The sequence below is a fragment of the Choloepus didactylus genome, chromosome 10 (genome assembly GCF_015220235.1).
Source record: "Choloepus didactylus isolate mChoDid1 chromosome 10, mChoDid1.pri, whole genome shotgun sequence".
NCBI lineage: Eukaryota > Metazoa > Chordata > Mammalia > Pilosa > Megalonychidae > Choloepus > Choloepus didactylus.
This window is the reverse complement of record NC_051316.1, coordinates 105,323,916-105,349,089: the sequence shown is the minus strand read 5'-3', so window position 1 is coordinate 105,349,089 and position 25,174 is coordinate 105,323,916. Positions and strand designations below refer to the sequence as shown.

Below are 25,174 nucleotides of genomic sequence, written 5' to 3'. Positions count from 1 at the left end.
TTCATTCATTATTTTGTTTATATGGGTCTTCTCTCTTTTTGATTTTGTCAGTCTAGCTAGGGGCTTGTCAATCTTGTTGATCTTCTCAAAGAATCAACTTTTGGTGATATTTATCCTCTCTATTGCTTTTTGTTCTCTATGTCATTTATTTCTGCATTAATCCTTGTTATTTCTTTTCTTCTACTTGGTTTAGGATTGGTTTGCTGTTCATTTTCTAGCTTCTTCAGTTGATCCATTAGTTCTTTGATTTTGGCTCTTTCTTCCTTTTTAATATATGCGTTTAGTGCTATAAATTTCCCCCTTAGCACTGCTTTTGCTGCATCCCATAGGTTTTGGTATGTTGTGTTCTCATTTTCATTCGTCTCTATATATTTAGCAATTTCTCTTGCTATTTCTTCTTTAACCCACTGATTGTTTAGGAGTGTGTTGTTTAACCTCCAGGTATTTGTGAATTGTCTAAGTCTCTGATGGTTATTGACTTCTAATTGTATTCCATTGTGGTCAGAGAATGTGCTTTGAATAATTTCAATCTTTTTAAATTTATTGAGGCTTGTTTTATGTCCCAGCATATGATCTATTCTGGAGAAAGTTCCGTGAGCACTAGAAAAGTATGTGTATCCTGGTGATTTGGGATGTAATGTCCTGTGTAAGTCTGTTAAATCTAATTCATTTATCAAATTGTTTAGGTTTTCAATTTCCTTATTGGTCTTCTGTCTGGTTGATCTATCTATAGGAGAGAGTGATGTGTTGAAGTCTCCCACAATTATTGTGGAAACATCAATTGCTTCCTTTAGTTTTGCCAGTGTTTCTCTCATGTATTTTGTGGCACCTTGATTGGGTGCATAGACATTTACGATTGTTATTTCTTCTTGCTGAATTGTCCCTTTTATTAGTATGTAGTGGCCTTCTTTGTCTCTCAAAACATCCCTGCATTTGAAGTCTATTTTATCTGAGATTAATATTGCTACACCTGCTTTCTTTTGGCTGTGGCTTGCATGAAATATTTTTTTCCATCCTTTCACTTTCAGTTTCTTTGTGTCCCTGTGTCTAAGATGAGTCTCTTGTATGCAACATATTGATAGTTCATTTTTTTTTTGATCCATTCTGCGAATCTATATCTTTTAATTGGGGAGTTTAATCCATTTACATTCAACGTTATAACCATGAAGGCATTTCTTGAATCAGCCATCTTATCCTTTGGTTTATGTTTGTCATATTTTTCCCCTCTCTCTATTAATATCCTTTATTGTACCCATACCGAATCTCTTTAGTACTGAACCTTTCTCCAAGTCTCTCTGTCCTGTCTTTGTTTCTCTGTCTGTAGGGCTCCCTTTAGTATCTCCAGTAGGGCAGGTCTCTTGTTAGCAAATTCTCTCAGCATTTGTTTGTCTGTGAAAAATTTAAGCTCTCCCTCAAATTTGAAGGAGAGCTTTGCTGGATAAAGTATTCTTGGCTGGACATTTTTCTCACTCAGAATTTTAAATATATCGTGCCACTGCCTTCTCGCCTCCATGGTGGCTGCTGAGTAGTCACTACTTAGTCTTATGCTGTTTCCTTTGTATGTGGTGAATTGCTTTTCTCTTGCTGCTTTCAGAACTTGCTCCTTCTCTTCTGTGTTTGACAGTGTGATCAGAATATGTCTCGGAGTGGGTTTATTTGGATTTATTCTATTTGGAGTTCGCTGAGCATTTATGATTTGTGTATTTATGTTGTTTAGAAGATTTGGGAAGTTTTCCCCAACAATTTCTTTGAATACTCTTCCTAGACCTTTACCCTTTTCTTCCCCTTCTGGAACACCAATGAGTCTTATATTCGGACGTTTCATATTATCTATGATATCCCTGAGGTCCATTTCGATTTTTTCAATTTTTTTCCCCATTCTTTCTTTTATGCTTTCATTTTCCATTCTGTCATCTTCCAGGTCACTGATTCGTTGTTCAACTTCCTCTAGTCTTGTACTATGAGTGTCCAGAATCTTTTTAATTTGGTCAACAGTTTCTTTAATTTCCATAAGATCATCCATTTTTTTATTTAGTCTTTCAATGTCTTCTTTATGCTCTTCTAGGGTCTTCTTGATCTCCTTTGTATCCTGTACTATGGTCTCATAGTTCATCTTTAGTTCTTTGAGTAGCTGCTCTAGGTGCTGTGTCTCTTCTGATCTTTTGATTTGGATGCTTGGGCTTGGGTTATCCATATCGTCTGGTTTTTTCATATGCTTTATAATTTTCTGTTGTTTTTGGCCTTGTGGCATTTGCTGAACTTGATAGGGTTCTTTTAGGATTTGTAGACCAATTGAAGTCCTTATCTCTAATTTATCAGATCTACAGCATCGTGGAGTACACTTTCTCTAACTAATCAGCAGGTGGCGTCCATGAGCCACCTGTTCTCCACAAGCCAGTTCTCCCCTGCTTAGACTTTTTGGTGAGTGGGGGAGTGAGTCTTGTGGGGTCCAATTGGTGTACCAAGCTTGCGTGTGTAGTTGGTGTTGCCCGCCCTGTATATGGGGCGTGTTTCTGGGCAGTCAGGGAGGGGGGGTGGCTCTAACAATCAAATCTCCCTGGTGATCCTAGAGTTTTAAAGCTGCTGTAATAGTCTAATCCTTCAGTTCAGTCCTGCCACAGTTTGTCTCTGCCACTGACCCACAAGTCCTTGGTATTGGCGTATGGCTCCTGAGACTTGCAAGTGGGCCCCTCTTCCAGGCTGTGCACCCCGGGTCCTCTGTTGAGGGATGACTGTGCTATGTCACAGGTGAGTGCTGTCCCCCCAGGGCAGTTCTGGGCTGCTGGGCTGTGTACGGAGGCTCCCAGTCTGCTGAAATGATGACTGAATGGGGCTTTGTTAATTCACACTGCTCCACCTTCCAAACTCTGGGACAATCAGCTGAGGTTGCAGGGAAGGCTAATGTCCACGCCCAGTTTTGTGGTGTGTGCCTGTTATTTTAAGCGCTTCTGTCACACTGGGTTGTGTGGGGCAGTTCTGGGCTATGGGGCTGGCGATGGGCAGGAGTGTTTCCTGTCCACCAGGACGATGGCTGTGAGCGGACACCCCCCTTTTCTTGGGAAGTTGTGGTGTTTAGTGAATTTTCTCAGCCACTGGATTATTGCCTTTTGTCTCAGAGCTCTCTTAGTTCTGCTCTTGTCTTGACCTGCCCAAATTGCAAGTCTTTGAAGCTTTCTGTATTGGGCTTCTTAGAGTAATTGTTTTAGAAAAAGAAAAAAGGATTAAAAAAAAAAAAAAGGGCCCTCCTCAGAGATCTAATGGGCTATTGAAATGCTAAGAGACAAAGCAATTAGGGCCATTAAGGAAAGGTCCACAGGGCAAAGAGATCAGCTTTTCTTTGGGATTTGCATATGAGCCTCAGGGCCTGAGCTCTGACCTTCCCCTTTCTATGTTCACCAGAAGTCCAAAAATCCTCCGCTTTTATTTTGGAGTTTTTCGTGTTGTTTTTTTCTATGCCTGTCTCCTCTCTGCTGGGCTGGCTGCTCTCAGATTCTCTGGTGTCTGGTCTCAGTCTATCTATGGTTGGAGTTTGGATCAGTAGAATGAGTTTCTGATAAGGGCTGCCACTGCAGTTCTCCCTTCTCCTTCCCGGAGCTGACAGCCCCTCCTCCCACGGGACTGAGCCTGGCAGGGAGGGGCGCGGGTCCCCTGGCCACAAAAACTTACAGATGCGGGTCCCCTGGCCACAAAAACTTACAGATTTCGCTGATCTCAGCGTTCCACGTTTTCATGAGTGTTGTATGAAGTATGCCCAAAGTCAGATTGCTCTGTGGTGTCCAGTCCACGCAGTTCCTGGCTTTCTACCTCCTTTCCTGGAGGAGTAACTAAAACATACAGCTCACCAGTCCGCCATCTTGCCCCGCCTCCAAGTATTTATTCTTAAGTACTATAAATAGACATATTGTATATATATCATGGACATATATAGACAATCTCTTTTTTTAATCATCAACAAAATGCACTTTACAGATGAGAAAAACAAGGCTCAGAGATTGAGTTGCTCAAAGTAACATAGCTCATAGGAGCAGATGAAATTCAAGTCTAAGTTCTGCCTGATACTTCAAACACAGTATGACTTTTCTGCTCACTGACACACTAGCCTTCAGTCCTTGGGGAGTGTCTGAAGCCACCAGGCTCTGCAGGTCCTACTTCCAGAGGGCTGGACTTTCACACCTAACTGAGGTACACCTGTGGCCCAGGACTTTCAACACCTCCCATTGCAATGCTCCAGAGTTTACAAGAGTTCATCGGGAATGGCTTTATACCCACCCTAGCTCCTGAGCCTCCTGATAAACCTTGTTAGACCTAATCTCCAACTTGCCCTTGGCCTTGGACTGTGTAACACCATATTCACATTGACTGACTCTGGCTGTGACCCAGGAAGAGCTCTTAGCATTCCAGCCTGCATCCGCCTACCCTCCAGCCTCTGCTCTGTTCATGCCTTGCTAGCCTGGCTCTGTGTTGATACCTCAACCCTACGTATGGCCTGCTGGTGTCCACTCCACCTCATCCCCTCCTCCCAAGGTCCTTTGGGGAGTGGTCCTGAGAACTTTGGATGCTCAGTAGGGAGAGAAGAATGCTCTGGAGAGAAGGTCGCTGTTTTCTAATCTCTAAGGAGTCAGGGAGGTTTAATTATTAAGGACAATCCTGGAGGGAAAAACAAGGAACCATAAGTGGAATTTGTAAATTCTGCAGATTTCTCTCTTACAAATCTTATCTAGATCACTAAATAGACTTTCTGCGTCAGGCAGCTGTGATGGGATGGAAACAGTACTGGACTGCGGGCTGGAGGGCTGGATTTAGTTCTTTAGTTCTTTATTAATAGTTGGACCCAAAAGTCTCATAGTTTCCTTCCAGCCTGAGCAAAGTGAGTCTATGAATTTGCTAAATAAAAAGTTCAACCACAGCTGACCTTGATTCTCTTGTCAGGTTGTGTGACCTGGGAAAAATGAAGGTCCCTTTTCTGGGCCTTATTTTTCCTGTCTGTGCCAGGAGAGTAGGAATCCTCTCTAGCTCCAGAGAATGCCAAGATTGCAACCCTTTCTGCTCCGCTCCCGAGGAACCGATACATCTGTTCTTTGGATCCATTACTTTGCAAAATTTTAAAGGATTCTCCTCCCTGCCCCGCCCCGCAGTCCCTGGGAAATTACTGTAGCTCTTTCTTTGGAAGGAGCATTAACCAGGCCTTGTGCTAAGCAAATGCACTCAGCTTCTCCCTATCTGATTTGTCTTTTTCTCATTTGTCAGCAAAAGAGAAACCTCCCAGCTATTAATCAAACTCTTGGCTGTGGATGGCTTTAATTGCAGAAATCTTTGCTGTGTGAGGGACGCTCAACTTTTCCAAAGAAAGCTGGCTGCCTATTGCAGGGGAGAAACAATTAATTACCTGCTCCTCCTGTCCCCAGCAGAGATGCAGATGAATGAACAATATTGCTGCTGGCACCAAATTCTCCCTTCCCAAGGTGGAGGAAAGCTAATGCAAACTCAGACAGCATTCATAAAAGTCAAATACCCAAATAGAAGTTTAGCTGTAAGGCTCTGGTGGTACCAAAGTTTTGCTGCTGTCTGGCATCTTGACTTCAAGATGGATGATGACAAACTCCAATCCTTACTGAGAAGCGTGATTGGGGATGTTGACATGACTGAAAATAATATTCTCTGGGGAATGGTCTAGTGCAATGGAGATGTTAAATTCAGAAAAGAAACAATTATGGTGTTGGGGAGGGGAGCAACCTTTAAAAAAAAAAGTCAGGATAGAGGGATCACAATTGGTTTGCGTATTTTAATGGACAGGACTAAATTGTAGGTGGAATTTATAGTTCCATATTATGAGAAACCTTTGGGGCTTTGTGCCATTTTGGATGTATTATGTACTGCCAAACGCCATTATCTTTAATGCAGTCTTGTAGGGGACAGACCTATTAGTGTTGATTAGGTTGGAGTCTTTGGATTGGGTTGTTTCCAGGGAGATGTGACCCACCCAACTGTGGGCAATACATTTGATTGGATTATTTCCATGGAGGTGTGACCCCACCCATTCAGCGTGGGTCTTGATTAGTTTACCAGAGCCCTAGAAAAGCTCAGACAGAAGGAGCTCAGTGCTGCTGAAGCTTAGGGAGACATTTTGAAGACAGCCATTGAAAGCTGATGCTAACATTTTGGAGAACGCCATTTTGAAATGCAGCCTGGGAGCAAGCAGATGCCAGGCACGTGACTTCCCAGCTAATGGAGGGTTTCCAGATGCCAATGGCCTTTTTTCAGTGAAGGTATACTCATGTTTATGCCTTGGTTTGGACACTTTCATGGCGTTAGGACCATAACTTTGTAACCAAATATGCCCCCTTTCTAAAAGCCAATCCATTTCTGGTGTTTGCATTCTGGCAGCATTAGCAAACCAGAACAGACTTGAAATTGTGTGCTTGTGGAAGGGGCTGTACTCGAATATAGTCAGCCTCTTGTCTCTAGAGGTGTTCAAGAACCACTGAGGATGTTGTAAGAGGGTCTTTGCATTGATTAAAATATCTTGGATAGATAACTGTTCCTCCCTAGGGTCTTGCTTTACTAATATCTTTGGTTTACTTCAAAGTCTTCAGTTTTATGGACAACATAGAAATAATGGGGGGTGGGGTGGGGGTGGGGAGAGGAAGGACTGAGCCCAAGATTGGAGTCTGTTTGAAGTAAATGCCATGTATTGGAGAGCTGTGGGATATAATGCTGGAACACTTTTTTAAAATCTTTAATTGCCACAAGGATATGATGGTCCCTTTAGGACTTGGTGGTAGCAACAGTGTGTTTTTTCTTTATCTCCCCACTGCCTAGTAGGTGCCTGGCTCAGGGGAAGTGTTTAAGGCAGGTTGAAACCCTTTTGACTGAGGCAAATTTAAACTTATACTTGTGGTCTGAGTCCTGGGAGGCAGGATCATGGCCCTGAGTGAGACTACCCTGGGCCTGGAGTTTAGCTTCTTGTTTGCTAGATTAGTGACCTTGGGCAGGTGGCATAAATTCTCCATGCTTCAGGTTCCTCAGTTGTGAAACAAGGATAAACTCACAAACCTCATGGCACTGTCATGAAAATTAAATGAAATTATATATGCAAAATGCTTGCAACAGTGCTTGACACATAGTAGCAGATATTTATTAAGCACTTACGACATGCCAAGCACTATTCTATGCACTTTGCATATATTATTTTCTTTAATCCTCACAACAACTCTAGTGTTGATTAAGAAGCTGAATAACAGAGAGGTTAAGTGCTGCACCCAAAGTCACATAGTGAGAAGGTGGTAGCACCAGGATTCTGAGCCAATGCTCTTGACCACCATTGAATTCTGCTCAATCAGCATTGGCCATCATTTGTACTATCATTCCTCCAACCTGCCTTCCAATAAGATGACTTTCCATGCTTTCCATTCCTTTCTACCTCTGAGATACATATATACACATGATACTTCTCCACTGCACAATGAGATACCCTGCTAGGACCTTGTTTGACTCATTGCTTATTCTTGCATGGCCTTCCCACTTGACAGATGGTTTTCACATGATGATGGAGTGAATGATTAGTATAATCATTTCACTTATTTAATGGGCCCATATTATCCAGACAGCAGTCTGAGAATGTTCATTGAGGCGCCAATCTTTTTTTTTAATTCAGTTTTATTGAGATATATTCACATACCGTACAGTCATCCATTGGGTACAATCAGCTGTTCACAGTACCATCATATAGTTGTGCATTCATCACCTCCAAACTATTTTTTAACATTTTCCTTTCACCAGAAAGAACCAGAGCAAGAATAAAAAATAAAATTAAAAAAAGAACACCCAAATCATCACCCCCCCATCCCATCCTATTTTTCATTTAGTTTTTGTCCCCATTTTTCTACTCATCCATCCATACACTGGATAAAGGGAGAGTGATCCACAAGGTTTTCACAATCACTGTCACTCCTTGTAAGCTACATTGTTATACAATGGTCTTCAAGAGTCAAGGCTACTGGGTTGGAGTTTGGTAATTTCAGGTATTTACTTCTGGCTATTGCAGTACAATAAAACCTAAAAAGTGTTATCTATATAGTGTGTAAGAATGCCCACCAGCATGACCTCTCTATTCCATTTGAAATCTCTCAGCCACTGAAGCTTTATTTTGTTTCATTTTGCATCCCCCTTTTGGTCAAGAAGATATTATCAATCCCATGATGCCAGGTCCAGATTCAACCTCGGGAGTCATATCCTGCGTTGCCAGGGAGATTTACACCCCTGGGAGTCAGGTCCCACGTAGGAGGTTGGGCAGTGAGATCACCAGCCGAGTTGGCTTAGCTAGAGAAGGCCACATCTGAGCAACAAAGAGGCACTCAGGGGAGACTCTTAGGCACAATTATAAGTAGGTTTAGAGGCTCCAATCTTTTGAGAGTACTGCGTTAAAATCCCATCTCAGCCACTGTCTTCCTTTTCCTTTCCTCCTTTCATTTGTTTATGTACTTATCTTATTTAGTTACAGACTTGCAGGCAAGAAGGCATGTCGAATCCAAGTCTCAGCACCACGGCTGTGTTAACTTGGGTAAGCTACTGAAGTTGTCTGAGCTTTTTGTTTCCCTCTCTGGGACGTAAGCAAAGTAAAACCTAATTTTGAGGATTCACTGGTGATACTGGGGAAGTGAACTAACTGCGAAGGCTTCTTTGGGGTGAATAATTTCCATATTTACCTGCAAATCTGCAAAACTACCAAAGAGGAACTCTATGGTTTATTATAAAAAGCCACTGCAGTTCAAATTGATGACTTCCCTTCTCTTATGTCCCCTTTCAGTTCCATCCTTCCCCAAATTATCTCTCAAAAACCAGTAGTGGCCAGTAGGGGGGTAAGGGGCCTTAATGTCTCAATCAATTGTCTTTTCAGTTGCTCCCTATTTTTTCTAATGACTTTCTTTTTTCTTTGTTTGAGGCATTTTTTTTTTTTTTTTTCAGTTTTGTTTTGTGTGGGTTGGTTTGGTTAAATCTTGCTCTTTCTTCTTTTATGTCTATCAGGCTTTCATAACAGCTTCAAATGGAAAACTCTGAAGTAAGTGAACTTAAAAGAAGAACTGAAAACTCAGTCCGATGCCCTGAAGTCCCGTGGGTAGCCTTGCCACAATACCGGCTCTTGGTGGAACTCATTAGTGAAGGCTGTTCTCATCGGCGCCGCTGAGGTCGGGGACGCCAGGGCTGCCCGGCTTTGAGCCGGCTCCCGAGCGCTCCGCGCTTTCTCAGGGCTGCGGAGGGCCTCGGGGACGCAGGAGCCACGCCTGGAGGCCGGAGCGCACCGAGCGCTCCCAGGGTCTGTGCAGCCCCGCAGGGCCCCGGCTCCGCGCCGATCCCACTGTGCAGCCGGCGCCGCGGAGCAAATTACATCTGAGCCGCCTTTCAAGCCACCGGCCGCTTTCAAAACGGGACTTTGAAAGGGTGGGCTCCGCAGACTCTGAACTGGAGAACGGAACTCGGCTTTTCTGGGAGGGTGGGTTGACGCAGACGTGCCTGCCTCTCTGGCTCTCGCCTGGCGTTTATAGCGAGGATGAAAGGAAGAAGACGTTGGTGGGTGTTCTGTGCACCGTTTCCATCGCTTTATTTACGAAGGAAATGTTCCGACGACTCCGGGATTCTGACTGGCCATTGGGAATGAATGGGACTATTTAAAGTAAGGGGATTGAAAGCTTTTCTTTGGAATACACACATGCGCGCGCTTTCTTTTTGTCCCCTCCTCTTAAATCTCAGATGGTTTCATTGTACTTAGGGCTCCAATTCCATTGGAGGAGGGGTAGATCATACAGATACATGAAAACTGGAACTGAATGGTTCAGCCCTGTTTGGGGCTTGGACATACTATTTCTATTAGAGAAGGGAGAGAGTAGCTGTCACTCAATCCCTCCTGCCTCGTTTTTGCCCCTTTTGGCACCTGGATGAATGGCCCCTCTTTTCACACAGCAGGAGGTGAAGTAGAGAGAGAGAGTGTGGAGAACAGAGGCTCTGGAACCAGGCAGTTGGGTCTGAGTTTTCTGCAAGTCACTTATTGTGAAAGTGCCTGACAATAGTAGCTCTTCAGCCTTTTCTGTCAATAACACATTTCCAGTAAAGTGGCCTTTTGACTTTTTGTCTTGGGCCTGCTCTTACTCCCATTTATGTCATTTCCTTCTTTGCACAAATGTTGAGTTTCCAACAATTCATGAGTCCCTGGTGCTTTCGTTAGCACAAACTCTTATTTGTAGTACTCTTTCTTAGTGCAACCACCTTAATATTCTCATACCTACTTTTAAAACTCACTTTCTTCCAAGTTCTAATCCTCTTCACATGTGGCTGGCACACAATTCTTCTGTTTTCAGAGCATGGCTCCACTTGGAGGACTTCCAAAGCCATTTAGCACGTCGTACTGACTTGGAAAGGAATAAGTACTGTACCCTAGGACACTCCTCAGATGGTGGATTACTTATTCCAGGTATCTGAGGAAGATTGTCAATAAATTAGCATCAGCCTGGAAGAAAGGGAATATGGAATCAGTGTGCTAGTTGTTTTTTTTTAATGTAATTTTATTGAGATATATTCACACACCATACAGTCCATCCAAAGTAGACAATCTGTGGTTCACAGTATCATCACATAGCTGTACATTCATCACCATGATCAATTTTAGAACATTTGCATTGCTCCAGAAAAAGGAATTAAAAGAAAAAAGAAAATCCAAACATACCATACCCCTTATCTCCCCCTTATTGACCTCTAGGATTGCACTCTACCCAATTTTAAAACTTACAATAAAGATAGGTTAACTAAGACAGTGTAGTATTGCCAGAGATAGAGATAGTTATATAGATCAGTGGATCAAAATTAAACATCCAGAAGTAGATCCATACAAACATGTGCAACCAACTTTTTTTTTTTTTTTTTCTATACAGCTATACAATCATTATCTAAGATCAGGGCTACTGGATTACAGCTCAACAATTTCTGGTATTTCCTTCTAGCTATTCTAATACACTTGAGAAACTAAAAAGAAATATCTACGTAATGAGTCAGTAGTCATAATCATTTGTTAAGTCCTGGTTTATCAGTTGCATCCCCTCTCTCTCATTTGATCATTCTCTCAATCTGCAGGTATATCTGGGCAATGACCATTTTATCTTGTTTGTACTGGAAAGGGGTGCCAGACTGGTACCTCTGGGTATCTGGCATAGGAGCCATATGGAGGCTTTAGGTTTCTGAAAAAACAAACTTAATAGGTAAAACATTTATAGAGTCTTAGAAAGAGCCCAGGATATTCTTTAGGATTTTCAGGAATACTGTTGGTTGGGGCTTGACACATGGTGGCAATTTGCAATATCTGGCTGAAGCTTGCATAAGAGTCACCTCCAGAATGACCTCTTGACTCTGTTAGTGCACTAGTTTTTGAGGCAAGTCTTGCTATCCCATTTTACTCACAAGAAACTAAGATTTAAGCATCTCTGTGAATTGTCAAGGCAACACAGAAAGTGGTGACACCAGAATACAATAAATTGTAGATGTCCTGACTCCATGTTGGTTCATGCTCCACAACACTATGCGGGGAAAATCGCCATCTACTCTATTCCCGTCCCCTTCCTCTCTCTTCCAGGTTAGAACTTTATCTCTTAATTCCTTACCTCAGACTTTTGTGCCCTGAAGCCTTATCAGGCTGTGACAGACAGTCCTGGGCACACAGCCCACTCAGTACCCTGTGAATGCGTTTCTCACACATATACCATGTCGTGTACCAAAGCCCAATTCCCTTGAGCAGGAGGAAACTGTTCATTATAGACGCTCATGGGCTCCGTGTTCCAAAAAGACCCAGTGCATGTCTTTGTGTCTGACCCAGCCCAGGAGAGAAAGGCTAAATTGGGTTTGAAAGGCTTACAAGGGGAACTTTAATTGAGGCATAAAAGCATGTGCCTTTGATCTTCCTGGGACCTGTGGTTCTCCCATTACCTGCGTCTTGTTCCTGATGACACAGTTTGGAGCGAAGCCTGCAGTGAGATCGGTGCCAAAAGCACTGGGCAGGATGTAAAAGCTGCTACCCTCCCCCTTCTTTCCATCAGGGTTGAAAGCTCTGCCTGTGTATATTTATCGGTCAGATGCATTTGATGCAGCTCTATCCCTGATCTCTGCAGTCATCTCCTGTCCTATAATACAGGCCTATGTCCTCAGCTTTCAAGTACACCTGTGAGATTTTCTACTCTTCCCTTTTAGAACCATCCCCTTGTCTCTCTATATCTGTCCCAAACCCCAGCCTTGAATGTATGACTTACCAATTAAACAACTGAGAGTCTGTGACTAAATTTCAGTGTTTTGCAGTATGCCTCTTCCTTCCTTCCTTTTTCTTTCTTTCACTTAATCTTTCTTTCACTCAATCATTAATTTATTTCTTCAAGCATTGACTCATTTATTTGTAACATTTTCAGCCTTTTATTGACTGGACCAAGGGAGACTAAACGTGTAGTAAGTTGATGATTAATATTTAATTGTAAATATATGAAATTTTGTGTGAATGTGCCTTTTGATTTAGGGAAAATGGCTCGAGGGACCCGAAGCAGTGAGCAATCAGTAAAACCCTATAGTTCCTAGAGGACTGTTCAGCCAGGGGTTGTTTGAAGGTCCACGGCTGTATATAATGAACAAGTGAGCTTAGTGTAGTGTAAAGAACTTAGGTTTGGGAGTGAAAGACCTGGTTCAAAGCTCAGCATTGTGACTTAGCAGCATTATGACTTTAGGCAAGATACTCAAGTGCTCAGAGCCTCAGTGTTCTCATCTCTTAAAGGCAGCCAGGATTACCGACCTTGCAGGGTAATGGTGTGAGAGCGAGCATGCCTATAAAGTACCCAGAACAGGGCCTGGTACTCTGTTGTAGGGGCTGGTGTTATTATTGTTATTATTATTATTGCTACTGTGCTCATTTGTAACAAGAATGGTGGGTTCGGACCCCTGTGGTTAGCATTTCTGGAGAGTTCCTGTGTCCTCAGGGGAATCACAGATGCTCTAAGTCTCTCATGAGACAGCACCTGGAAAGTGGGCCTTCTTTGAGGAAGACATTAATGGAAAATGGAACTGCTGGCACTCTAGATTTTCCCTTTATCAACTCCTATGGGGGAGCAGAAAGCCCTTGTGTACAGGATGACAGTGGTGAGGTCTGGAAGAGTCACACGATCAAATTGGCACTGCATTGGCTTCTCTGCCTCCATCTCCTGATGCATCCCCATTTAAATACATTTGTTCATTCATTCATTCATTCATTCATCTATCCATTTATAACGTATTTATGCTTGATCTGCTAAGTTCTGGGCAAGGTACTGGGGGGCTTACAGAGGGCTACCCTAAGTTTGTCCCTTCTAGGGCCTATTCTAGTTGAAGTGGCATCAGCTGCCTGTTACCGTCCATTCTGTGTAGCCCCCGAAGGGGTCCTAGGAAACCACTTTAATTTAAGAACAATGTGGAACCCTGTTTCATCAGAAGCATGAAATATTAACCATCTGCACTGACATTCTCAACAGCCAAGATTGGTCAATTTATCAGACTCATCAATTTGGAAGGAAGGAGAGTGACCCACTTCAGGAGAATGGGATAATGGAAGCATAGGGAAGATGTGAATGAGGACATCACACATTTTATCTCACTAAATTATCAGACAGTCTCATGAAGTGAGGAAAGTAACGTCACCACCATCACTATTCCCATTTTATGAACTAGGAAACTGAAGCTCAGAGAAGTCACCCAGATGAGAAGTGGCCAAGTTGAAATTTGAATTCAGGTCTTTCTTTCCCCCTGTGCACTGCGGTGCTTCTGATGCTCCCTCCCCCCGCTTTCACCTGCATGAGTATCGGCGTTCACTATCCCTCTTCTCCAAGCATGGGAAGGATGTATGACCCTAAGAATACACTCCCTGCTCATCAGAAGGCCACTTCCCCTTCCCTTATTGCTCATTATCCCTTTATCTTTCCCTGTGCCTGACAGATTAGTGTGCGTTTCGGGAAGATAAATGCTCCCTCAGATCCTCTGACAGAGATGCCTCATCTTGGGAGAACAGCTCACAATACCCCTCCTAGATCCAACCATACAGGAGGACCCAGAGTTTGTATCTGCCCCCCTTCCTCAGCCTTCAAGGAGGAGGCTGAAAAAGGCACAGCCCAGTGTGGCCAAGGGGAAACTTCCAGAGCCAGAGAGCAATAGCCTTCTAAGCCATCTACAACTCTGCATCAGGCATGCAGGGGGATTTAGTATCTGAAGCCACTTTCCTTATCTCTCCCTTGTAACTTACCTTTCAAGAGAGAAGGGTCTGTGCTGGGAGGAGAGGACAACTATGGTTTCCCTGTAGTCAAAGAGAAGGTTGGCCAGCCCTTCCAAAACATATAAATGTATATTGTGTGCTATGGGGCTTCTCATTTGGGTTTGGTAGTGCTTTGAGGTTTGGTGTGGAGGAAGGGAAGTTACTGATAATGGAAGTACTCCCCGTCATTTGAGAACTTGGCAGTTTAAAAAAAAGTATTCTGGTGCATTATCTCATTTGATCCTCATAATAACCCTTTCAGGTAGGCAATACAGAGGTAATAAATCCCACTTTACAGAGGGGAAAACCGAGGTACAATGTGACTACCTGACTGACCAAAGATTACACAACTATGAAGCAACAGAACCAAATTGAAATCCAGTTCTTCTGCTTCAAATGCAGGAGTATCACTATTCTCATCAGTATTATGAGAGTGTTTATCTCCATGCTGATGACATCCAAATTTTCCAAGGATGGAGTTTGAGTTCAAGTTTCTTACACATTTCAGTGAAATTTTAAGAAGACATTCTATGTAGCATTGTAGAAAGAATTAGAAGGATCCCTTATCAAGTTAACAACTGCACCTCCAACATTTTGCACCACTTTCAAGACAGGCAAAAACTTATTTTTCTTGAATGATATCCTGGCATATGCACTTTGGAAAAGACCATGGTCACATTTATACCAAGTAAAACTTAAAACTTTGGGGGAAACTAAGTCAGTCAAACTTTCCTGTACATTAGTTTATCATGTAGCATTTTCCTGAAAGAGAAAAAGAATTCAGTATCTTGATGGGAATGATATCTCCCAAGCTCAAATGCCATTCTCCTCACCATTTTCTTAGGAGTGTACTCTGTTAGTGCAGTGCTTCTTGAGCTCTGTAGAAATACAAATCCTCCAGGCTCTCTCCTGTGCAATCCCACAATGCCTGCTTGCCTCAATGCCAGATTAGTCTGAGAGCATGGCTTTAGGCACATTGCTAACATCCCTGCTTGGACTGGTTCAATGGTTCCCTGTTGCCTGCTGCATCAAGTCAAAGCATCTTAACCGAGTATTTAAGACACTTAATATCATGATCTTAATTAACCTTTCCAACTTTACCTCCTTGATAACTACTCTGCCTACATTCTCCTCTTCTTCCTTCCATTGGCCATTACAACTTTGCTCAGCCAGTCATGCCTGTGCCCAGCCCACCACATCCCAGGGGACTCTTGCTTTTGCCTCCTCTCTACACACCTAGGGTCACTCAGCCTCAGCCCCAACCTATGGGATACAACACAAAATTAAGATGTAGATCAGTGATCTGGGGACCCAATATCTTCTAGGCTGTGTGCTTGTCCCCTTATCACTCAACTATCAGGCACCTGCCTTGTTCCTAAAGAGGAAGACCCTCACCTTGGCCCAGATATCATCCTTGTATTCCTGTCTAAGTTACCTGCCCAGCAGACATTTCTGAAAAACAGAATCCTTGCTTTGTGCCACAAGGGGCTACCTCTTTTGTCCAGGGGACCAGATTCCTTTCCTCAAACACTAGTGCTGGTTGGTTGATAGAAAATACCTACTGAGTTTTCCAATTCTGGCTGCTACCAATACACTACTGCTATTTTCTAAAAGCGAAGCAGGACATTCTATCTCTCCACATTGACTTTCTCTAAGGTCAACCATTTGTGCTTTCTCACCACTTGGTTAGTGGCTCACTCTCTGCATTTGTAGTTCCACCTTTTGGATTAGACTTTAGCTTACTCTTACCACCCACCCAAATACCATCTCTTCCAAGAAGCCTTCTCTGATCTCCTTAGCTACATCTGATTCTCTCTCCAAGGCTCTTTCTTGGCAGAACTACCATTGTGCAATGTGGTAATATGCAGGGGTGAGCTGTAAATGCTTAACAACTGGCTTGTGGAGGGGAAAAAAGAGGTTTCCAAATGTATAATGTTTGCCAATTCCCATGGTATAAATAGCCTACCATGGCTGATTTCAAGCTACTACCATATTTGGAAGAGATGTTCAGTGTCCTATCCTCATCTCTCCTGCTATTCTTACTCTATTTACAGACCCAGTGGACTTCTCTCACTCTTGAATATGGCATGCTCTATCACGCTTTTAGGTATTTGCAAGTTCTATTCCTCCACCAGTCACATTGTCCTTGTCCAATACCCCAAGTCCTTACCTATTATCTGTCTACCTAATAATTAATCTCCCACCTCTGCTTACATGTTATTTCTGCCCTTGTTAAAATATCACTCCCACTAAATTGTTAGGCAACCCTGTTGTCTTCACATCACTTTGCATTTTTGAAATTTGTATTTAAAAAAATTAACTGTCTTTCCACTAGACTGCCTCCAAGAGGCATATATCATGCTTGTTCAGTTCCCATGATGTCCCTAGCCCCAAGATCTTTGACTGACACACAGTCAACTCTCAATACCTGCCTGCTGACTATCTTATTATCCCTTTTTGGGTGATAAGCTTTCATCAGTGTATTTCCTCTGAAGAATTCGTGCATATTTTTTGTATAAAAACTGAACATCAACTAACCAATTGTGTTTTCCTCTTTGTTTCAGCAGACAGGATACTCAAAGCTAATTTTGCTGCTTCAATTTAATAATGTTTATATGTTAGACACTGCATACCTAGGTTCCAATATTATTTACTTTGGTCTGGATCTTCTATTTTGCCTATATGTATAGTTTTTAATTTCACTTTGGGTATTTTTGAAAGCTGCCTCATATTGGATGGGCTATAAAGTAGGATGTAAACAAACATAATTTTTCACTGCACTTTGTTTCATCATTGAGCATTCACCTGCACTCTTCCCTAAGCAGAACCTCTAACCTACCAGGCCTTGCAGTGGGAGGAAGTACAGTGAAAGGGTTATGACACTGGCTTTAGAATCTTAGGGACCTGTGTTAGAATTCCAGTTTTTCACCCGTTTGCAATGTGACCCTGGGAAAGTTAATTGGCCTCTCCAATTTCAAGTTTCTTTATCTGTTGGGAGGAGTTGGTAAATTTTTCCCTCCAGGGTGTTTATAGAGATCCAATTAAATAATGTGTGTAAAGTGCTAAGCATAGTTCCTAGAACTTAGCAACTGCTCAATAAATGGTAGATATAATTATAAATAATGCCACTGAAGAAGAAAGAAGACATGAGTCACAGCAGATTCATAAAATCAGGGGTTTGACAAAAGCCAACTTATTTGCAGAAGCCAGCCCTTCTACCTTCTCCCATCCTTCCAAAGCTGCCCTTCCCCCGACCCATTTCCAAATACCACAAAAGTACCATTGTTCAGTCTCTGATTTGCTAAGAGTGCATGACTAATTCCCCCAGGTATAACATATGGTTGAAACTAACTCCACCCCTGCACTCCCCCCCACCCCCCAAGTTTCATTTGCTGGGAGAGAACTTTAATTCAGTATACTGAAGAAAATGCAATTTGGTACATTTCATCAATTTGCTGCAACCTCAATTTGCTCAATTTTCTGCAGGGGAGGAGAGGTAGATACATAGAAAGCAAGTCTAGCATGTTTAAGATTGTACAAGACCCAAATGCAGCCTCCTGCCTTGGCTGATTGCAGCTGAGACTCTGCACCTCTATTTGCCTGATTCCTGCTTGGCATGTGTGGCCTCCACTTATTTACCTGGAACACTGTGTCAGTCTTTTGGGGGCTCTAGGAGATGAATACAGGTGGGCCCATTTTGTCACCTTTCCAACTGAAAATTTGAGTGAATTTGATGGAATTTCTGTGCTCACTTTAGACTTTGTCATCAAAGTTTAGTGTGTACTTATTTTCTGTACAATTTTATCAAGAATATATTGAAGACTGCTCTGTAAGGGATATGGTCATAGGTACATCTCATGAATGAGTGGTGTGCATCAATCTTCTATTCCAAACAAATTGATTTTCCCACTGTCCCTTAAAATGCCATGGCTCCCCACACTAACTTGTCTTTGTTTGTACACTCTCACTAGTTTGAAATGCCTTCCTTCCTTCTCTCAGATCAAAATCAAGGGTTATAATTTTAGTTCATATTGAGTTAACAATTATAAACCACCATTTGCTCATTCTTCCATTCATTCTTTCTCTTTTAGTGGATGTTTATTCATCACTCACTATGTGGCAGGCCCAGTGTTTGATGCTGGACATACAATAATCATTGGAACAATGTACTTCTTCACCTCCAGGGGCTTATCTTCTACTAGATAAGACAGAATTAGTGAATAAACTCAAATAAATATAAAATATCTACTGTTGATACAGCACTTACTATGTGTTAGGCATATTACATGTTCATTGTCTTAATCCTCAAAAAAAAAAAAAAAAACTTAGAAAGTAAATATGATCATTCTCTTTTTATACAAAGAGATGGATTTTTATGAAAACTCTGCAATTTACCCAACTTCTAGCAGTTGTAATAGCAAACTGAAATTAGAAACCAGGTCTATATGTCTTCAAAGCTATGCTTTCCCACTGTGCTACTTTACCCACTGCAGATCTGTCCTATATATATTGCCTAGAGCTGTGACATTCATTTGACTTCGAGAGTCTTTGTCAGGTATCAGAGCCCAGATACACACAAAGAAGTCACAAACAGGAGCTAGAGATTTGAGATCTATAGGGGATATGAATGGAACATCATCATCCAGTGGTGGAGGGAGAACTAGCAGCAGGGATGGTTTGGGGTCAGACTCTGAATCAAACGTAGAAGTCAAGGTCAGGCAGGGGAGGAGAACAGAATCTGAAGATCTGCCCAATGCCTGGCTAAACCTTGGTAAGAAGGCAACCAAGAGGGGTTAGGGAGAGTGCTTGGCAGTTCTGGAAGAATTTGAGTGTATGATGTCCTCTAATCACAGAGCTTTTCTGAAGTTTTGAGATCTGCCTCCTATCACCTTCTGCTCCCCTCCACCCCCCACCCCAACTTTTAGCTCTTGGTTGGTTTTAAAGGTTAGTGCTCTTGGGCTTGCTTCTAACCGATATTTAGATTGCTGGTCCGTTTCTTGAGCCAAGCAACAGCATCTAAGTTTTCTCGAAAAAGAGCACTAAACTTAGAGTCCGAGGAGCATAGTAAACTCTGTTACTGCCATCTTACTCAGCAATTCTGGGGAAATCACTTATTTTTTTTCTCTGAATTTCACTTCCTCATTTAAACATATGTGCACATAAGAATATAAAATATATGAAGGAAGGCACAAATGACTGCTAACAACAGTTGACTTTGGGGAGAGAACCTGGGATCTGAGGGAAAAGGAGAATTTCTTCTCTCTTTATAGCATTTTAAATGGTTTGTTTCTTTAGCATTTTCATCTGTATAGCTATATGCCTGTGTATATATCAATATCTAAAATTATGTCTATGTCTATACTTCCATCTATGTATATGTTATCAAATTGTGGTTACTGTCTTTTATGCTCTAGACATTTATTATGGTGTGTTGGAATGTCATCCAAAGTAAACTGTGGACTTTCAGAAGGAAGATGAAATCTTGGTCATCTGTGTCTCCCTGAAGCTTAGCATGGGATATGGCACATGGTAAGTGTTAAATATCTGTTAAATCGTTTACTTTTTAAAAATAAATAAATCTATAGAATGAAAAGTAGGACGAAATAAGAATCTCCTGAGTTGGCCTCACCAAGGAGATTTCTGCTTCTCTAAGCCTTGAGTGGGCTTGGAATCTCCGTATTCAACATGCATCCCAAGAAGATTCTCATTCTTAGGCAAGTTGATGAATCTCTGTGGTGTAGGATGTCAGGGTCCGTGGTCTGGGCGGCCACGGCCAGCACCAGGGAGCAGAAGCAACAGTCAGTTTGGATCCTTTGGTGGAGACTGTTTTCCCTACATCTTTTGCCCCTTGCTGAGGGTCACTGGTTGAGGGCTTCCAGGTGCTTATAGCCAAAGGTCAAGGCAAAGCTCAGGGACATATCTTGTTCCCAAAGAAGGCAAAGGGCAAGTGTGAAAGGTGAAGACTTCAGGGAAATTTTTATGCACTAAGCCTTCCCCTCGGGTACAGTGTGTGGGCAAGTGCTGGGGGCGGGGGTAGGCGAGCTGCCCCCTAGGACCCAGGCTGTCAGCTTCCAGGGCCTTCTCGTGTGACGTCTGCTCTAGAGCCAGGATGCTAGAGGGTCACAAGTTTTCTTCCTCTCTTGCTTCTGTGCTGCGTGGTCCAGAAGCGATGGGAAGTGGAATAAGGGAGAGAGAATGGGCTGCACATGGATTTTAAGTGATGTCTTCAGGGCATGGTGGAATGTAATTCTGTTTGAGCAGTTTGCTGGCAGTTTTGCAACACATCCCCCTGAATTAGGGACTGAATGAAGTCATTAGGCCCTAATCAAAAGCAGCTAATCAGGAGTCAGTGGGAGATCTACCAATTAATTGTGGCTGGAACCCAGTGAGCTGAAGTACCCAAGGCTGGATGAATAAAAGTAATGAAATTACATATTAGTGCGGTGAGAGACCGCACAACTAAGAGAATGGGTTATGGGCTGTTCACCCTGCTGCCATAAGAGAAGTAAAGAGTCGGTGCCAAAACATGGTTGAGCTGGGAAGCAGTTTTGGAGCTTGCCTTGGGCTTTTTCTGAGGTTAAGATGTGTGTACGCCAGGGTAAGAAGTAGGATGATATGAAAAAGAGGGTGAAACTTGATTTTTGTAGGTGAAATAATATGATAGAAGTATCTCTTTTGTAGCACTTAACTAATTCATATGCAGATTCCTTGTTGATTTGCCTTCTCTACAGCTAACCTGTGAAGATAGGTTGTTTCAGACACGTCTCTGGCCCCATATGCAGTACAGCACCTGGGACATCACGGATGCTAAATGAATAATTATCAAATCATTTAATTATTTCAGGGGTAGAGCAAGGGTTTGATCTAAGGTTTCTCCAATTCCCACTCTTGCAGACTGTTCTTTTTATCACTCAGGCAAAATGGCATCAGTGCCCTTATTTAATCAAAATAAGAGTTGCTACCTGGTGACATTTTCTGGTTCAGAAATGTTAAAACACTTTGAATTACGGTTTTAGGGCTTTTATAAAGTAGATTTTCAAGTCCAAACCTCTCATGTCATAGGCGGGGAAATCAGGGCCAGAGAGTTACAGGAGCTTGTCTCAGGTCCTGCAACAAATTTGTGGCCGCGGTGAGACCAGAACCCAGGTTCCGACCCTGGGTTCAGTCGCTTCCCTCAGCACCTGGCCCTTTGCTTTCGTTATTAACAGTCACGCTTTCTCAGTGGAATTTCTTTGTCCTCTGAGATTTCCAGAGCTATTGGTCTGTCCAGATTGGGACCAATTTAAGGTTTGCAGCACGGTTTCAGGAGGGAACCTGGGCCACCAGCCAGGTAGGGCAGAGGGCTTATTGTACTAGGAGGTCTGTGTTAAAAAGAAAAGAGGCCTCGTTTGTGTCTGGGGAGATTCCTGCAGTGATGTTCTTCTGAATGAAGGTTAGACTCCCAGATGAAAGGGGAGGATGTGTTGGCAGGAGAGGCAGGACTGTTCAGTGTGTGTGTGTGTGTGTGTGTGTGTGTGTGTTTGTATGTGTGATTAGGCATGAATGTGTTTCATGTGCTATATCCTGTATGTGGTCCTATATTTAAGAGCTGGTGCTTGGATTTATCTGTAGGAATGTGTCAGTGTAAAGGGGTTTGTTTGAGCACGAGCATCTGTGTATGTCCATAAGATGGTACAGACTCCTGGGAGGTGGCATTTGTGTAGGGAATACTGAGGGGTTGTTTTAGCATGCAAGTCTATACATAGTTTTTTTTTCCTTTGCATGATGTTTTCATGCATGTTTCTGTGTCTGAGAATCTGTCAGTGTCTGTGAATGGGTGCATGTTCTTTGGGGAGGGAGCGATTTAGGCAAGGATTTGGAAGCGTATATTTAGAATTTGAGGGCATCTTTGTGTTCTGGTGACTGTGTGTGCATTTTAGAGTGACGGAATATCTGTGTGTGTTTGGGAGAAGGGGGATTCAATGTCTCTGTATGTGTTGCAGGTTTGTATATGTGTCTTTGGATGGTATGTTTTATTGTGGAGTATACCTTGGATATTTGAAAATTATGGTGACTGTAAAATTTATCATCCAAATGATAAATACATCTCATATATTTCTGAAGACTGTGCCAGTGGCCAGGGCAGGGAACCTGGGCCACCAGTGAGGCAGGAGCTGTCCTGGGCAGAGGGATTATCTGCACTAGGAGGTCTGTGTTAAAAAGAATGGTATGTGTGAGTGTGTCTGTGTGTGTGATTGATAATTACACTGGGATAATAGGGGAAATCCATGATTGCCCAAAGCAATCCATGATGTGTTGTCACCCTGGTATGTGTGTGTTTGTGTGTATGTGTGTGTGTATGAAAGAATGTCTGTGAATGGACTTTTATGTGTACTTAATTTTGTGCATGTTATTGGTGTCAGGAATTCATAAGAAGAACCAAAGAATAGGAGAAGCCATGAATAATAATTCCTAGGTCTTTCTTAGGTTGTAGGCTAACAAGAGAATTAAGAGAATGAACAGGTAAGAGTGTGTCAGCCCCAACGAGATGTGCTAATTTTTTTTTTTTTATCCAGATCAGTGAACTGAGAAAAGAGGCCATACATATCTTGTGGTGACAAAAACCCACATGGTTTAAAAAAATTAACACAGTCAGTAAGGAAAAGAAATGTGAACTACATTGTGCTAGACAGTGTCTTTCATGTACAATATCTGCTTTGCTGTGTCCCTTTTATGCTTCCTGCTTTGTTCTTCATGAGTAACTCTGGCTTGTGATGGCCAAGATAGCTAAGACCTTTCATCCTCTTACTTCAACAGTTTGGAAAAATAACTCAGTTGACCTCTGTGATGTAAGAGACAAAAGAGAGGCTAGGGAGAGTCGGCTGCTTCATTTCAGGTGATGCAGAAAAAATCCCAGGGAGGCTCCTGGCATTCTTGCAGTCTCACTCCTTTCCAGAGAGTGCAGCCCCTGACTCCCTGGTTTATACATGCACCCCCGGGGGTTGGGACATCCACTTACTTAGTTCTCACTGGCTTTGCAGGGTGAATTGAGGAGGTTGGCAATGTTGATTTCCCTTCCATTCCACCTTGTTGGTGCAATACTCAGCAGCTTCATGCCTCACAGTCGTTCCTCCTCCGTGCGTGCTCTATATGCTTCTCACAGTGAGTATGCACTATTGATTCTCAAGGTTATAATAGTAGTAGTAGTAGTACTGGAAGAATGCTAGATTGAAGATGGCTGCAAATTCTTTGTCATTGAAAGGTAGAGTCTAATGGTCTTCTTGAGAATCTGGGCTAGCCTTAGTGACATATTTGATCAATAGAATGTGCCAGAAGAAACTTTCTGAAGCTTCTGAGGCTGTCATCTAAGAAGCCTTGTGGTTTCTTCCCAGACCTCTATCCCCCTGGGAAAACAGTCAGCATTCTGTGAGAAGCACGGAACATGGACAGACCAATATGGGTAGAACATTGTCATCTATCTTATCTATGGAGGCATTCGGGTCATCAAACAGAGGTTGGTGCCCAACTGACAGCTAACATCCTTTCCCCACACAAATGCCATCCTAACCCAGGTGCCAGACAAGTGAGTGAAGAAGCCATCTTGGAAATGCATGCTCCAGGCTCAACCAATGCAGCTATTACCACATGGATCAGAGACAAACCAGCCAGCTGAGCTCTTCCTGAAATCCTGACCCATACAATAAAATGGTGGTGTGAAAACACTAAGTTTTGGAGTAGTTTCTTCTATAGCAATGGATAACTGGAATATCAGTACTTGTGGAAGCTACTGTATGTTGCCTAATTGCTGTTGGTCAGAGAATGTTCTTAGGGCTTTTTATCTTTTATTTCATTATATCATATATATATATATATATATATATATATATTCTAAGGATATTGGAGCTCTTATTATTCCCATTATACGTATGAAGATGCTAAGGTTAGGTGACTGGCCTAGATCAGTAATCGGCAAAGATGTGTTCAGACTAGGAACTTTTCTTAACTACCCCACTCCATCATAGCTCTCTGCCCTTGCTCATAGGGACATTGATGCTTAGGAACGGACTCCTGTTTTGCTTGGAATAACCTTCCCACTAACCTACTTCACTCCAACTGACAAATTCCTATTGATCTTCATGGCCTAGCTCTACGAAGGCCCTTTGGCATAGAAAACCTCTAACTGAAACCACTTCATGCACAAATCCATGTCGATTTCCTACAGCAGGTTACATAGGCCCTCCTCTGCCTTGTAATAGCTGTGTAAAAACAAACGAATTACTCAATCTACCTGAGGCTCAGTTTTCTCATCTGTGGAGTGAAATTAGAATGCCTGCCTTGCAGGTGTGTTGTGAAGATTAAATGGGGTGAGAATCTATAGTCAATTACCTTTGCTGTGTATGTCTCTGGAATCTATGCCTAAGGCACCTCTCCTGCCTTCTAAGAGCACATAGTTTAGTGGGACAGAAGACAAGTTAAAGAACCATGTTCATGGTCAGGATACAGCAGGGTGGTGCGGGTGGTGTCATGAAAGGTGGTCTGGAGGAAATGAGCTCTGGAGGATGAAGAGGCAAGAGTGAGAAGAGGGAACAGGAAAGCCAGGCATTCTAGGTAAGAATGAGCTTGAGCAAAGATGTGAAAGAATCCAGGAGCAGGATGTATGGAGGGAACCCCAAGTAGCTTGGTACCTTGGGAGCATAACAGGGTTCAAGTAAGGTTAGCCTGGAGAAGAGGCATGAGAAACCCTTAGAGATGACTTTCAAGCTACAGGCTTTATCCCAAGGTCACTGAGAAGCTACCAAGAGCAGAGGGGTGATGAACCAAATCGGCATTTTAGAATAATTAATGTGGGACTGCTTTAGGAGGGGCAAGACTAGAAGCAGAGGGATCCACATGGAA

The 25,174-nt window shown here is 42.6% G+C and overlaps 2 long non-coding RNA genes across 4 annotated transcripts in view; both read left to right on the top strand.

Annotated features, from left to right (window-relative positions):
- LOC119505719 overlaps positions 1-10,637 on the top strand; it is a 34,529-nt gene extending 23,892 nt beyond the window's left edge. For all 3 annotated transcript variants that reach the window (XR_005210802.1, XR_005210803.1, XR_005210804.1), the window contains 2 exons: positions 8,495-8,560; positions 9,025-10,637. This is a non-coding gene — a long non-coding RNA (uncharacterized LOC119505719). The remainder of the gene's footprint in view (positions 1-8,494; positions 8,561-9,024) is intronic.
- Positions 10,638-19,740: 9,103 nt separating this feature from the next.
- Positions 19,741-23,928, top strand: LOC119505720. The gene is made up of 3 exons (XR_005210805.1): positions 19,741-19,828; positions 23,320-23,440; positions 23,671-23,928. It is a non-coding gene; the product is annotated as an uncharacterized LOC119505720 (long non-coding RNA).
- Positions 23,929-25,174: the final 1,246 nt, after the last annotated feature.